This window comes from Sciurus carolinensis, chromosome 1 (genome assembly GCF_902686445.1).
Source record: "Sciurus carolinensis chromosome 1, mSciCar1.2, whole genome shotgun sequence".
Lineage (NCBI taxonomy): Eukaryota > Metazoa > Chordata > Mammalia > Rodentia > Sciuridae > Sciurus > Sciurus carolinensis.
The window spans coordinates 113832770-113845664 of NC_062213.1; the positions used below are offsets into that span (position 1 = coordinate 113832770).

General features: G+C 36.7%; 1 protein-coding gene across 5 annotated transcripts in view; it reads right to left on the minus strand.

Moving 5' to 3' along the window:
• Nucleotides 1-12895, minus strand: part of Ntng1 (netrin G1) — a 319935-nt gene that overhangs the window by 287270 nt on the left and 19770 nt on the right. The gene's annotated exons all lie outside the window — the stretch shown is intronic.

Below are 12895 nucleotides of genomic sequence, written 5' to 3' on the forward strand. Positions count from 1 at the left end.
ATCATACCATTAATCACAGGAACCAGACAAGAATAACCAGTATTTGGTTGAGGAGGTGCCCCATGAAAAAGGGTAATAGGTGTTTGTAACGACCTCTTCTCCCACTGAATTAAAAGCTTTTGGAGTCATGAACATAGAGCAAAGGAATTAATTCAACCTTCTGTTACCAGTTTTGATGAAACAACGTGCAACTTGGAGGAAACCTCTATTCAAAACAAATCATCCCAACCTGCCAAACACTATTTCTGGTTACAATATCTGTTAGGGTGATCTGAGTCTGCTGGATGGGAGTAGGGCATCAAGCAGCTAGATAGGGGCAGGGCCTCAAGCAGCCTGTGCATGTGCAAAGGAGCAACCAATCAGGTGCTGACAAACGACCCCCAATGGCGCCTCACAATCACCTGTGTACCAGTGGAGCTCCCAGCCAATCCCAGGAGGTCATGAAGTCCTCAATCTTCCCCTGACCCACCCTGGTTATAAAGACTCTGCATCATCAGGGCCACATGCAACTTCTCCAGCCCCCCTCCTGTCCAGCTGGGGCCCGCCCTTCCCAATCGTTTTTCATTTTGATTTATACCTGACCTGCCTGTTCTCCAGTTACCATCGTCTGATCAGGTTACCCCAGTCTGATCTTACAATATCACCTTAATCTCATTGGAATTTTCCTTCATTTTTGAATGTCATAATCAATCCATGACACAAGGATCATGCATTCTTCAACAGAACACACCCTTATTTAGGGGGCTACTGAACAGCAACAAATGAGCAAGCAGACGAGCAAATCTCTGATTCTTCGTTCTCTTCTCTACTGAAGAGAAGAATAGAGAAGGCTGCCACTGCTCTGTGTCCTGCTTCTCTGTGCATGCACCAAGGGTTCCAACTGAACATGGGATACAGATCAGAGTCTCCTATGCAACCTGCATCTCAAATTCCCAGACATCTACTGGAAGACATTTAATAAAGCCCTGTGGAGCCTATGCCCTGGAAATGGTGAATACGAGGAAGTTTATAGGGACCATGGGGAATTGAAACTGGAGGCCAAGGAATGAAGAAAAATATTTTATTATGTTTTGTGTACCTTGCATAGGAACCCTAGGGGCCAGCACAGAACTCTATACATGGTAGAACATCAATTACATTTTTTTCCATATAATGATGGGGCTGAAGTTTACAAGAAATAATCTTAATCTGCAAAGCAATTAATAAAATGAAATACAATGCAAAATTTCAGCATTTGGGTTTGACTATCAAGGGGGGAATAATTTATTACTGGCAGTTATCTTTTAATCTGTGGCATGCTTCTGTTGCTAGGAAATTTCTCTAAAACGAGATTTAGGGAGACTTAAATGCTGTACTTGTGCCTATACTTTTTTTTCCCACTTCCTCCTCCTTCCCATTCCTAATGTTAGATATGGATCATAAATGTCTCATTTTGCATTTCAATAAAATATATTTATGCATTCAGATCTTTCATCAACTGTTAGAGCTTCAAATATTTTAAACACAGGGGGAAAGGCACGTTGGTTTGGGAGTTTGGAAGCAGGTTTTTTTTTTTTTAAGAAATTACAAATGGTACCCAACAAAATCTAGGACAGCAACCAAACCCAATTCCCCCAATAATTATTATTAATTCAAAAAGAAATGCGGGGAATATGGAGAGGTCTCTGGCATTTTTTTTCACCTAAAGGAGACAACCAGAATGAGATGCAAATCAGTGCTCTTATCTAATGAATAATGCAAATGAGTGTTCTGCATATAGAAAGTCAGTCTGCAGGAATTCTCTCTGCCTCACCTCACATTTCTTGTGGATTTAAGCACTGTGTGTCACAAGGAATTAGAGAAAGGAATTGCCAAGTAATGACAGAGCCTTGGAGCCCCAAGTCAGTATAGACAGCAAGGACATTTGCTTGCATCTTACAGAAAGGGAGGGAGCTGACATCTCATTAAAATGAAAATGTTGCTATTTTTCCTTCACCTAGTTAATGGAGTTGTATGCACTGCAATCTGTGATTATTTGTATGGTTATTACTTAAAAGTATCCTTGACCACACTCTTCTGGGAAGGGTTCCTGATAACTAAAAACCCATCTTCCTCCCAACCCTTACTGAAAGAAAAAAATATTACTGCAAGTAGTTCACTTTCTCTTTCACACAAGTTAACTAACTCTTAAGATTTTTGAGTAGCACAACAGAATCCACTTAAAACTGCACTTTATACAACTTCCTCGCTACTTGAAAGGTACTCAATTCTTCAAATAACAATTGAAAACAAACCTTCATTTACACAGCACATAATCAATTGATGTTAACCATGGGTGTGCTCACAGTTACTTTGCAGTCATGGGTTATTTCCCTGAAATGTATTTTTGATTTAGAATTCACTGCCATTGTCTCTAGTTTTGTAAGAAAGCAGCTCTGAATACAGAATTCTTTCCCTTGTATAGAATAACGAACTGTACTTGCCTTCGGTTTTTTGTTCAATTGCTTTTGCTGCTAGTCCCACATTTTAATCAATCTGAAAGAGTGTTCAACTAATCTTGCGCAAGTGTGATAGACTGTTTTTCACCAAAATATTTAGGAAAGAGCTTTAGGCTTGAGTAGCCACCTGCCAGAGGGGAACCCGCAAGACAATACTAGGGCTGTTTAGAGCTGTCTTTAAAAAGACCTCTAAATACATTAGCAGATCAAAATCAAGCAGCAAAGGTTAAATCTTTTGATGAAAATCATTTGAAATATGTTGTAAATTCCATGCCAGGAGATAATGACCACACAACATCCTAATTGGAACAATGGACACATATCCATTGTTATAGTAAACAACTGTTGGATCACTTCTGCATTTTAGTTTTGTGGTTTCACTCTCTTTAATTTTGGAGTAAACATACAGATAACAAAGCTTGCCAAAAATTCTGTTAAGTACACACAATGAGGCTCTGTGTTAAAAAAATAATATTAAAAAGTAAAGGCATACCTTTAGAATAAGAAGTTGGTGGCATTTATTTGAAATCCCAGAGTGCACATGTATTTATTTCTTAGGACCATGTTCTATAGTACTTTTTTTTTTACACTATAAAATTAAGTCACAAGACCTTAAGTAAGTCTTGATTCGAATTTAAAATATGAAAAAGAAACAAAAACATAAAATTCCTGTATACTAAGGCATTTTTGTAAGTTGTATTTCAGGTAAACACATATTTATGTTTATATGTGTTTACTCATTCTTTTTTTTTTTTTTTTTTTTTTTTTTTGTGGTGCTGAGGATTGAACCCAGGGCCTTGTGTATGCAAGGCAAGTACTCTACCAACTGAGTTATCTCCCCAGCCCAGTGTTTATTCATTCTTGATGTACAAGGCATTGCTGTTCATTTTAGCTTAAAATATGCTTAGATATCTGTGCTATAGGGTCCTTCATCAAACATTCACAGCAACTTTGGGAAGGAGCATTGAGAGAAGCAACACAAACTTGATTATTATGCTTACTAAGTGAAAGGGTTTACTGAGATGTCCACTCCAGTATAAAACAAGATCTTTGTGAAATTCACCACCTTATAAAAATGCTAATACATTTTCATTTCCTAATGGTTTTTGCAAAGGAAAGCATAGATTTTATTACGATTCCTGGGTTGTTGCCAGAAGTGGAACAATCCACATTCATGTCTGCAGGCAGGAAAATATAAGGCACTCTTTGGTATGTACATGGTAAGGGTGTAAAAGGGCTTTAGTTAATAATGTGGGCAAAGGTAAGGCTCCCCTGTTGCTGGAGGTTCAAAGTGGAGCCTCTGTCCTCATGCAAGGTGGACAACCGTAGCCTGAAACACCAACTCCTTAAACAAACTTGGACTTACTCCATTATAGTATTCTTGCTCAGACATTCTTGAAAAAGAACCAAGATAAGTAGAAAAGCTCACCCAAGGGAAATGGAGGTAATTTAGGAAACAGAAAGTGATATTTCAGATAATGCAAGATAATTTCAGATAATCCACTCAGAGAGGTTCAAGAGCATTTTATATTCATAAGACAAAAGTACAACATTTTGAGAAAAATTTATCAAAATAATTTATTTTCAAATTTTTAAAAAGCTACTGAAATAAATGTCTAGAAAGATGACATAGAACAAAAAGGCATAACAACAGACAATATGATTAAAAAATAAAAAAGCTATAAGGTACATAGAAAAGTAGGTCTGATGGTTTGCCTTCTAGGAAGAGTTAGGAAAGAACAGGAAGAAGATGCTGTTGAAACAGATAATAAAAAAAATCCTTCCCACAAGAAGGGAATGAGAGTTTTAGATTAAGAGGATCCACCACGTGCCCACTATAACAAATGAATAAAAGAACCATCTGGATACACTACCATAAATTTTCAGAAAAACAAGAATTTGGTAGAAGCCCTAAAATCTTTCAAGAGTATGGTATACCATATTGTTGATCTCTACAGGGCTCATCTCTCAGGGAGCCTGCCTGGATTTTATCTTTTTTGGGGGGCAGGGCAGGACTAGAGGAGGAGATTTAGAGGGAATATTTTCTACATTACTATCAAGCTAAGCATATGATTGACTTGGAATATGAATGGAAATAACATAAACTATGTCCAAGCAGCTTTAACTGTCAAAACATTCATCATAGCTCCATTCTCCTGCCAAGAGTTGAGAATTTCCAGATAGGGTTATTCTTTATTTGAGATACTAAACTTAAGAAGACATGCGAGACCAAGCTAGAGTCAACTCACAGCTAACATGTTTTAAGTCACTAAGATTTGGGGTTTGTAAGTCACCAAGAGCTACCTTAGTGAAACCTAATAGAAAAGAAAAAAAGTATCTCACCTAGAAAAGAAAAGAAGTATGTTATTTTGGCAGCATTGAGTCTATGTCTTTCGAATTATGAACAAAAATATTTTTAACTTAGAATTCTCTGCCCAACTTATCAGTCAAGGTATGGGTAAAAAAGAGAAATTTTTCATTGATAAGCACCTATGCAAAGTTCACTTCTAATACACTTTGTTTCTTAAGTTACTTAAAGCTATACCCTAATAAAATGAAGATAAAACAAAAATTAAACATGGGAGCCAGGAAATTGTGGGTCCTACCTAGGAGAACAATTGAGTAGAAGTTTCAGGAATGGATTTGCAATCCCTGGGGGAAGAGATTGACATGACAAATGTGAACATATAATGAAGAAAAATAGGGAAATAGTGCAAGAAACAAGGCAAATAAAAACTCACAAGAAGTTATGGGCTAATCAGTGTAAAATATGGCATGTTTTTTCACAGTTGATGAGAGTCGAAGAAAAAAGAATTTCCCTGACACTGATGCTCTCGCCCTCCTTCAACTCAGGCAAGGCTCATGACATTTGACCTACAGAAAAGAAAACAGAATCATAGCTGTGTGCTTGACCTGGTACTAAAAAATGTTTGCATAGGTTTAACAATGTACGTTTGGTTTGATGGTTTTTAACTTAAAGAGTGAACCTAAGAAGAAAGCACAAAAGACTTGGTTGTATTTGTAAAAGCTGAATGAAAACCTCACCACTGCAAATGGTAACCTAAATAAAAATGTAGCTGACTAGAAGTGGGATATGGAAAAAAGGGAGAAAATGAAAAATCAGTGATGTTCTCAACTTATTAGGTGGGAAAGTGGAAAGAGATTATCAACTGGGCCTCTAGTCCAGCCCTGCTCCAGTGATGCATGATTGTGTTCCTAGAAGTCAACTGACCAATAATAGAATATTTCTGAAAGATACTACACAGTAATCTACTAAATATCAAAGAATGGAAGGACCAGAGGAAAATGGCAAATTATATGATTGTCTAATAATGTCATCTTTAAATCAGAGCAATGCATTGGTCTGGGGATGTGGCTCAGTGGTAGAGCATTTGCCAGGCATGCATGAGGCTCTGGGTTTGTTCCTCAGCACCACAATTTAAAAAACAAAACAAAACACTAGAGCAATACCAATATTGCTTAAAGTTGGTAAGTCAAATAAATGGAAGATCAGTAAATTTAGGCTTATGGAAGAAATTGCTAGAAGTAAATCAGAGGCAAAAATTTTTTTTTTTTAAGTTAGACATGAGAATGGGAAGAAGTAGGGCAGGTGACTTGCTTTTCATAGCATAGTGTTTTGTTAGTAAAAGAGTAGTACTTTGCTAAAAAGAAACGTAAAGGCAAGGTAGAGGCAAAGGACCTTGAATATCAGGGTGAGAAGTCACTGAAAGTTTGAGGGCCTAAGAGTGACATGTGGATTTCACTAAAGTAATGATTTGTGACTCCCTGAACTAGAAGCTCTGAAGAGAGTGGAGACTGAGGAAGAATGTTGAGGAAGCTGACTTAGATCAATGTCTCCCCTGGGACCATTTTGCCCCACAGGGGATACTTGGCAATATCTGAGGATGCTTTCGTTTGTCAAAACTGAATCTAAGTACTACTCACTTACTGGGTACTGGCTAAGGGTGAAGGGTGCTGCTCCATATCATACAATGCCCAGGTTAGCCACCTACAGCAAGAAATGACTTAGCCCAGATTGTCAAACGATTGCCAACGTTCAGAAATCTTGCCTTAGTTTTGTGTTTATTCTAAGACAAGGGGTAAAAAAAGACACCAAACTGGCAAGTGGCAGGAAAGACTGAATGAAAGAATGAACCTCAATGGGAATTGGTAGTTTTCAGGCAATGTAGATATGGCACTGAACATTTTTTAAAAAAGAAAAAAACATTGAAACTATAAAGTGTGAAAAATTATATGGTTATCCATATTAGGGAATTCCCTAATGTCGTACAGCATTGCACTTAACCTACCAATTTTCAAAATACTGACATTCAGATAAACACCACAGTTTCCTTAAGTCTTATTGTAAGAATATATGCAGTTCATTACTGTTAGGTTAATACACTTAACACTGATGTTAAGATTCACACTTTAATAAACAAATGGGTCTAAGCAATCCTTGAATTCCTTAGTTGAGGATCAATATAACTGACTTATTTATAAGGGTTAATTCAGTGAAATTCTTCCTCCAATATATCTTAGATTCAGATAATTAGAGCAAAGATACATTCTTTATGTCTGTGGAGATGCACAGTAACTTTTTTTAAAATTTCAGACACAAAAATGGGCATATCATAGTTTTCCACACCTTCCTTACCAAAAGAGTTGCTGATTTTTGCTCATTGGAGAGGAAAAGTTATTTAAAAGGGATAGGAAACCACTTAACTTCCCCTATAACAATCTCCTCTGCCACTGTGCTACTCCATGACCTTAGATGCTTTGCAATAGAACTTTATTTTTTAATCAAAAGCTGCAGGTTTTCAACCCAGTAGTAAGTTCCTTGAAGGTAGGAACCTCGTATTACCCAAATTCCTTCCCCTCTAAATGCCCAGCCTTGAAAATAGTGAGCCCTCAACAAATAGTTATTGATTTGTACTGAATTGCTGAATTTAATTTCATACAGCCCCCAGCAAGAATCTGTATCTGTCAACACTGAAATTACTTATGATCTTATGCAGAGACATAACCAACTGACAAATTTATGAATCTTTACCAAACTGGCCTTAAAATGACTTGTGGTTCTCACCATGCCTATGTTAAATGAGTCTGGAATTTTCATGCCAGGTTGAAATATGGTGCCCTAGAGAATATCCATGATGGATCTCATTCAAGTAAATTTACTCATTGTCCCCAACATACCACTATTATTAGAGACCGGTCTTTTGTTTCAAATTAGGTAATAGCTTTTCATATGAGACATCTGTCTTATAAGATGCCTAACTTTCTTAGGAAAAGAAAAAAACAACAGAAAATAAAAGGAAAAACAATACCTCAGTGACATTAATTATACCAGCATGTCGTCCAGTGCTTTGAGAGGAGGTCTATGAACATTGATTGCCATTGAAATGAGACCTGAAGGATATATTACAGTCCCGAAAACCCCACTTACTGTTCTCATGGCTCTAAGAAATCTAGTAATATCCCTATGGCTACCTAGGGAAACAATCCATTTCCCCTATGAAGTTGCCCAAGGCAGTAGCCTGCTGCGTGCTGGTGCCAGGAACCTTTTTCAGGTTGTTGAATTCTAAAATGCCTCTTGCTTTCTGACACAAAATTTGACCAGGATATAGCATACCAGTTGATAAAGGGCTCTCAAATCCCAGATAAACTTGCAAAGAAATCTCACATTCTGATTGCACTATTGTTAAACTTTACTCTTTTCAATAAGCTGCTTTTTCTTGAGTTTGGAGCTCTTAATGCATCACAGAGGAACCACTGTGCTGAGCTCTGCTAGGCAAGCATAGTTTGGTTGTGGAAACCAGGAAGCACTTGCTGAATTTGAAGCTAGTATTATAACTGCTGTTCAATATTTTATGGTATTCTACCATTCATGCATTCATCAACTGTATATTGATCAAATAAATAAATAAAATATTTATGTTGTAAAAATCCTAAGTCAGCATTTTAAAATTCATTCAACCAACTGTTGTTTGTTAAGTATCTGTTAAACCCTAGGGATGGAACTAAATTCTGGAAATATGACTGAATTATCCTTGCCCTTGAAGAATTTATATGCTAAAGTCTCAACCCTGAACTTACATTAATATTGTCTAGGCAATTTTTAAAAGTATCTGTGAGCCTCATCCCTAAAGGTAGGCCCAAACTATTGACATTTCTTAAAAACAGCCTCAGAGGTTCTACTGTGGTGCTGGGCACAAGATCCTTGCTCTAACAGGCGAGCTACAGAAGCAAACAAAAACCTAGCATGATGTGGCAGTGCTGGCACAGGCACAGATGCTACGGGGGCACTGTCCAAGGTCATCAAACTCAACCTTGGAGGGGGAGGATGGCCCGAAAAAATAGTGGTACCAATACAAATATCCCTGTAATCTAGAGAAGAGCAAAAGAACTTTCAAAAAAAGGGACAGGGAAGAAGGTGGGAAGGAAGGGGTAAAAAAGTAATTAAGACAATATGTATATCTTAGCATAGTAAACTAAAGAGCAAATGTCCAGCCAAAGTATTCCAGTCCACAGAGGAAAGACCAGGGGCCTCACTCAGACATCAGCAGAGTGTCTGTGGTCAAATGACTTCTTTGATCCTTGTCTTCATTTAAAAGTAGGGGATAATAAGAGATGCCTCTTGTGGTTGTTACAAAGGACAGAAAACAATGCTGCACAAGACAGACACTCAATTAATGGCCATCATTACATATATGTCGTTCTACACCAGATTCTACTTGAAAACATTGGTTTACTCATTGGGAGGTTGATAGTTCCCATTTTTTGTTTAGAAGACTGAAATCTCAAGATACATTAGGGGATACAGTACACATTGCTTTTTATGCCTAATTAATCCTGAACAGAACTCAGCTTTCCACTCCCAACAATAGTAGTGACAAGTATAATGCTTTCATTAATCAAGATTAGAAAATTCTGATGGATTTTTTTTTTTTTACTTTTGGTACCAGGGATTGAACTCAGGGGTGCTTAAACGCTGAGCAACATCCCCAGCCCTTTTTTATATTTTATTTAGAGACAGGGTCTTGCTAAGTTGCTGAGGCTGGCTTTGAACTCACAATCCTCCTGTCTCAACCTCCTGAGTTGCTGGGATTACAGGTGTGCCGCACTGCACCCAGCCTGAAGGAATTTAAATTCCATTTAGAAAAGGAAATTCTAAAACTCAAATCTTTCTCCCAGGACAAAGAAAACATTCTCAACATGGCACTGAAATCTTTTCTTCATGAAATCTCTTGATGATTAAAATTTGCTTATCTATCTTAGAATGGTGGGCAAGGAAAAATAAATACAGTTTTTGTTTTTTTTTTTTTTTCTCACTGAATTTCATTGCTCTAAATGAAAACTTCTTAAAATACTTCACACTTCTTTCATCAGATGCAATGGTCTTCTCTAAGATCCAGAGAGTTGTAAAACTTTCATTTCCAAGATCCTGGATATGCTATGGCATCACCAATGGAAGTTGGGCTTGACATAGTTTTTCATACAAAGCACAGTGTTGCAGCACATATTTGTTACCAAAGAAACTTTGGCCGAATCCTTTACTCCTTCTTTGCCCAAGCAAATACCAGGTTATTCAATTTATCTGTTACTGAAAAAGAGAAACGTCCATACTTTCAACTGGGTCTGTGAAATGGGTATTCCTAAAGAAACCCTAAGTCTGTCTGCATCTTGGACTAGTCTATATATGACTCTGGGTGGTGAGTGGGGGATCAAGGGGAAAAAGGAAGAAAACATGAAATGGAAGACTGCTAGAAGAGTGAATTTGGAGGAGGCTTCAAGGTGCATGGAAACCCCCCACAAAAAAAAATATCCTGTCTCAATATATCTCAATAAATCCTGAAACACTACTATATGATTCTTCGACAAACATCGCATGTTTTGAAGTGAAGTATAATTTCAGTTCCTACTGCAGTCATTACGATGTTCCTATGAACCATTTCGTTTATTACTGAGCTTTCCTGTATCAACCTCATACCAATCTGGAAATACAGAAGTCATGTCTTCTGAATAAGGTGATTTCTCTAGAAAGGCAGCTGTTTTCAAGTCAGGTTAATTTCACGATAATTGCAGAAGGACTCTACCAAGTCCTCTGCTTTAGAATTGGCTAAGAAAAAATATTTTCTTATGTCATAAAAATTCTACTGAGTACCTATTGACTTAAAAATGCTAGGATTTTTTTTTTCCAGAGTAAATTAGCAAATTTATGTTTATGAAAGTCTCCAGTGACATGTGTGACAGTCTATAATTTAAGGCAAACTTTTAATCATGTTGATTTCATAAAACTTTCATTTCCTCTTAAGACAACTTTCAAAGGCAAAGCCAATATCTGCCACATTCCAACAATGTCTCAATCAAACCACTGGTCGCTCTTCTTTCCTAGTGACAGTTCAAAGACAGTGGTAAGTCCTAGAGTTTTGAAACCTGAAACCCAATTGCCAAGATTTTGCTGATTGTGTGACCTTGGACAAATTACATAACTTTTCTGTACCTCACTCTCCTCATTTGAAAAGTCAAGCAAATAATGGTACCCAGTGATTGAGATTGTTATGAGTTAATAGAGTTAGCACATGTGGAAGTCTCATAATAGTGCCTGACACATAGTAGGTGTGGAATAGAAATTAGCTATTAGTTAATACACTATTGTAGGTTCCCCATAAGTTCCCTTGGCAAAGAATACAAAGTTTTGGAACTGGGGATGAATCACACTTCTGTCTTTCATTAGCTCTAATGTTGGAAAAAACGATTTTACCCAAGTTTTAGGGTTCTCAAGTTACATAAAACAAGAACAATAATACCTATGTCATGCAAAGGTTTGATGTCCTGCAAGTAGCGAAATGATTGGCATATGTAGTTAAGTGGTTATCTGAATAACACACAGCAACAAAAGTTCATTTACATTAAAATATCAAGTTGATAAAGGAAGGGAAACAGCAACTGAGTGTAAGTTAATATTTAGTTCTGAAGACTCCTAGTTCTCTCACCTGCCATTAAAAAAAGAAAGAAAGAAAGAAAATCTGAGATGTGGGTAAAACATACTTCCATATTCCAATGCAAATGTGAGAGTCTAGAAAATTGGTGGTGACTATAGTTAGCTTTCAGGACTCATATTCACAGGAATAAGATTTTCAATTGTCACTTTTAGTGTCCAGAAATAGTGTGGACTTTCTGCAAGTGGATGGGAAGCTCTGTCTAGGAGGGGCAGGGAACCAGAGTTCAGAGCAATAAATACAGCAGGTGCACAGAGACTATACTGAGGACAAGTGCGTCAGAGAGCCCTGTGGAACTTGGCACAGGACAGCCAGGAGCCTCGGAGGCCTGCTGGGACACACAATGGCAGGCCAAAAAAGTACCCAGTGTCTTTGCATCAGCCAAACTCCTTGAGAGAAGAAAACCCTGAACATCATATCTTAAACCTCCTTTCATGCCTTCTTCTGATGACTTTGAGAAAAGGCTGAAAGATCATGGCAAAGAGAAAAAAAGCTGTTTGCTGGAAAATGGAAGGACTCTAAGTTCAAAACTGGTGCAAGATGGATACAGAAAATTAGCAAGTGTTAAAAATACATCCTACATGAGAAAAAATGATAAACATTTATTGAGCATTTTTAAACATCAATAAATTGGCTGTTAATATCTTTAAGTATTAAAAAGGGCACAGATCATGGTATTAATTTTAAATACAGAAAATGTAATGTTAAAAAACATATCTGGTTTTGACCTGACAGAATAATACCCATCTGTTTTTATTGTGTAATTTAATAGAATGAAGTTTCATCTCATTAAAACATGATTTGGGACACTAAATATTTGCTTTAGTGCTACAAGTAATGGTGGTCCTGTTATTCAGATATGGGGAATGTACTCCTTACTACAATCTTATTAAAGTGTTCTAAAGAAACAAAAGGGAATTACAGATTGAATATATAAATTCTTTCAAGTGAAAAGGGCTGCCTATATTTGATTATAAAGTCAGCAATAGTAACTTTATAGATTACAATGTGCTTTCAGAATGTGTCCTGTAATAGCTGCATTAAAAACAAAACATATGAATTATTCTAAATAGTCCATTCAATTAATTCATTGGTAATGGTTTCAATTATCAACATTGACAATTATGTTCAATTTGTATCTGGTTATTAATCTAAATAGTATTAAATCTATCATTTAAATAACTATATTTTACTAATGTCATCAGTAACAATAATGTTTGGCTTGTAATTAGTTGATTTATCATTCATTAAGACTGCTAGTCAATCAGTGTTCCCTTAACCTATTGAATCATCATGTCAAAGACAATCATAAATATCAATGAAATGTTGCATAGGTACTGAAATTTGTCACTTACTTGAATTTCCAAGCATGACAAAGATATGGCCCAAGAAAAAAAAAAGAAATATCATATT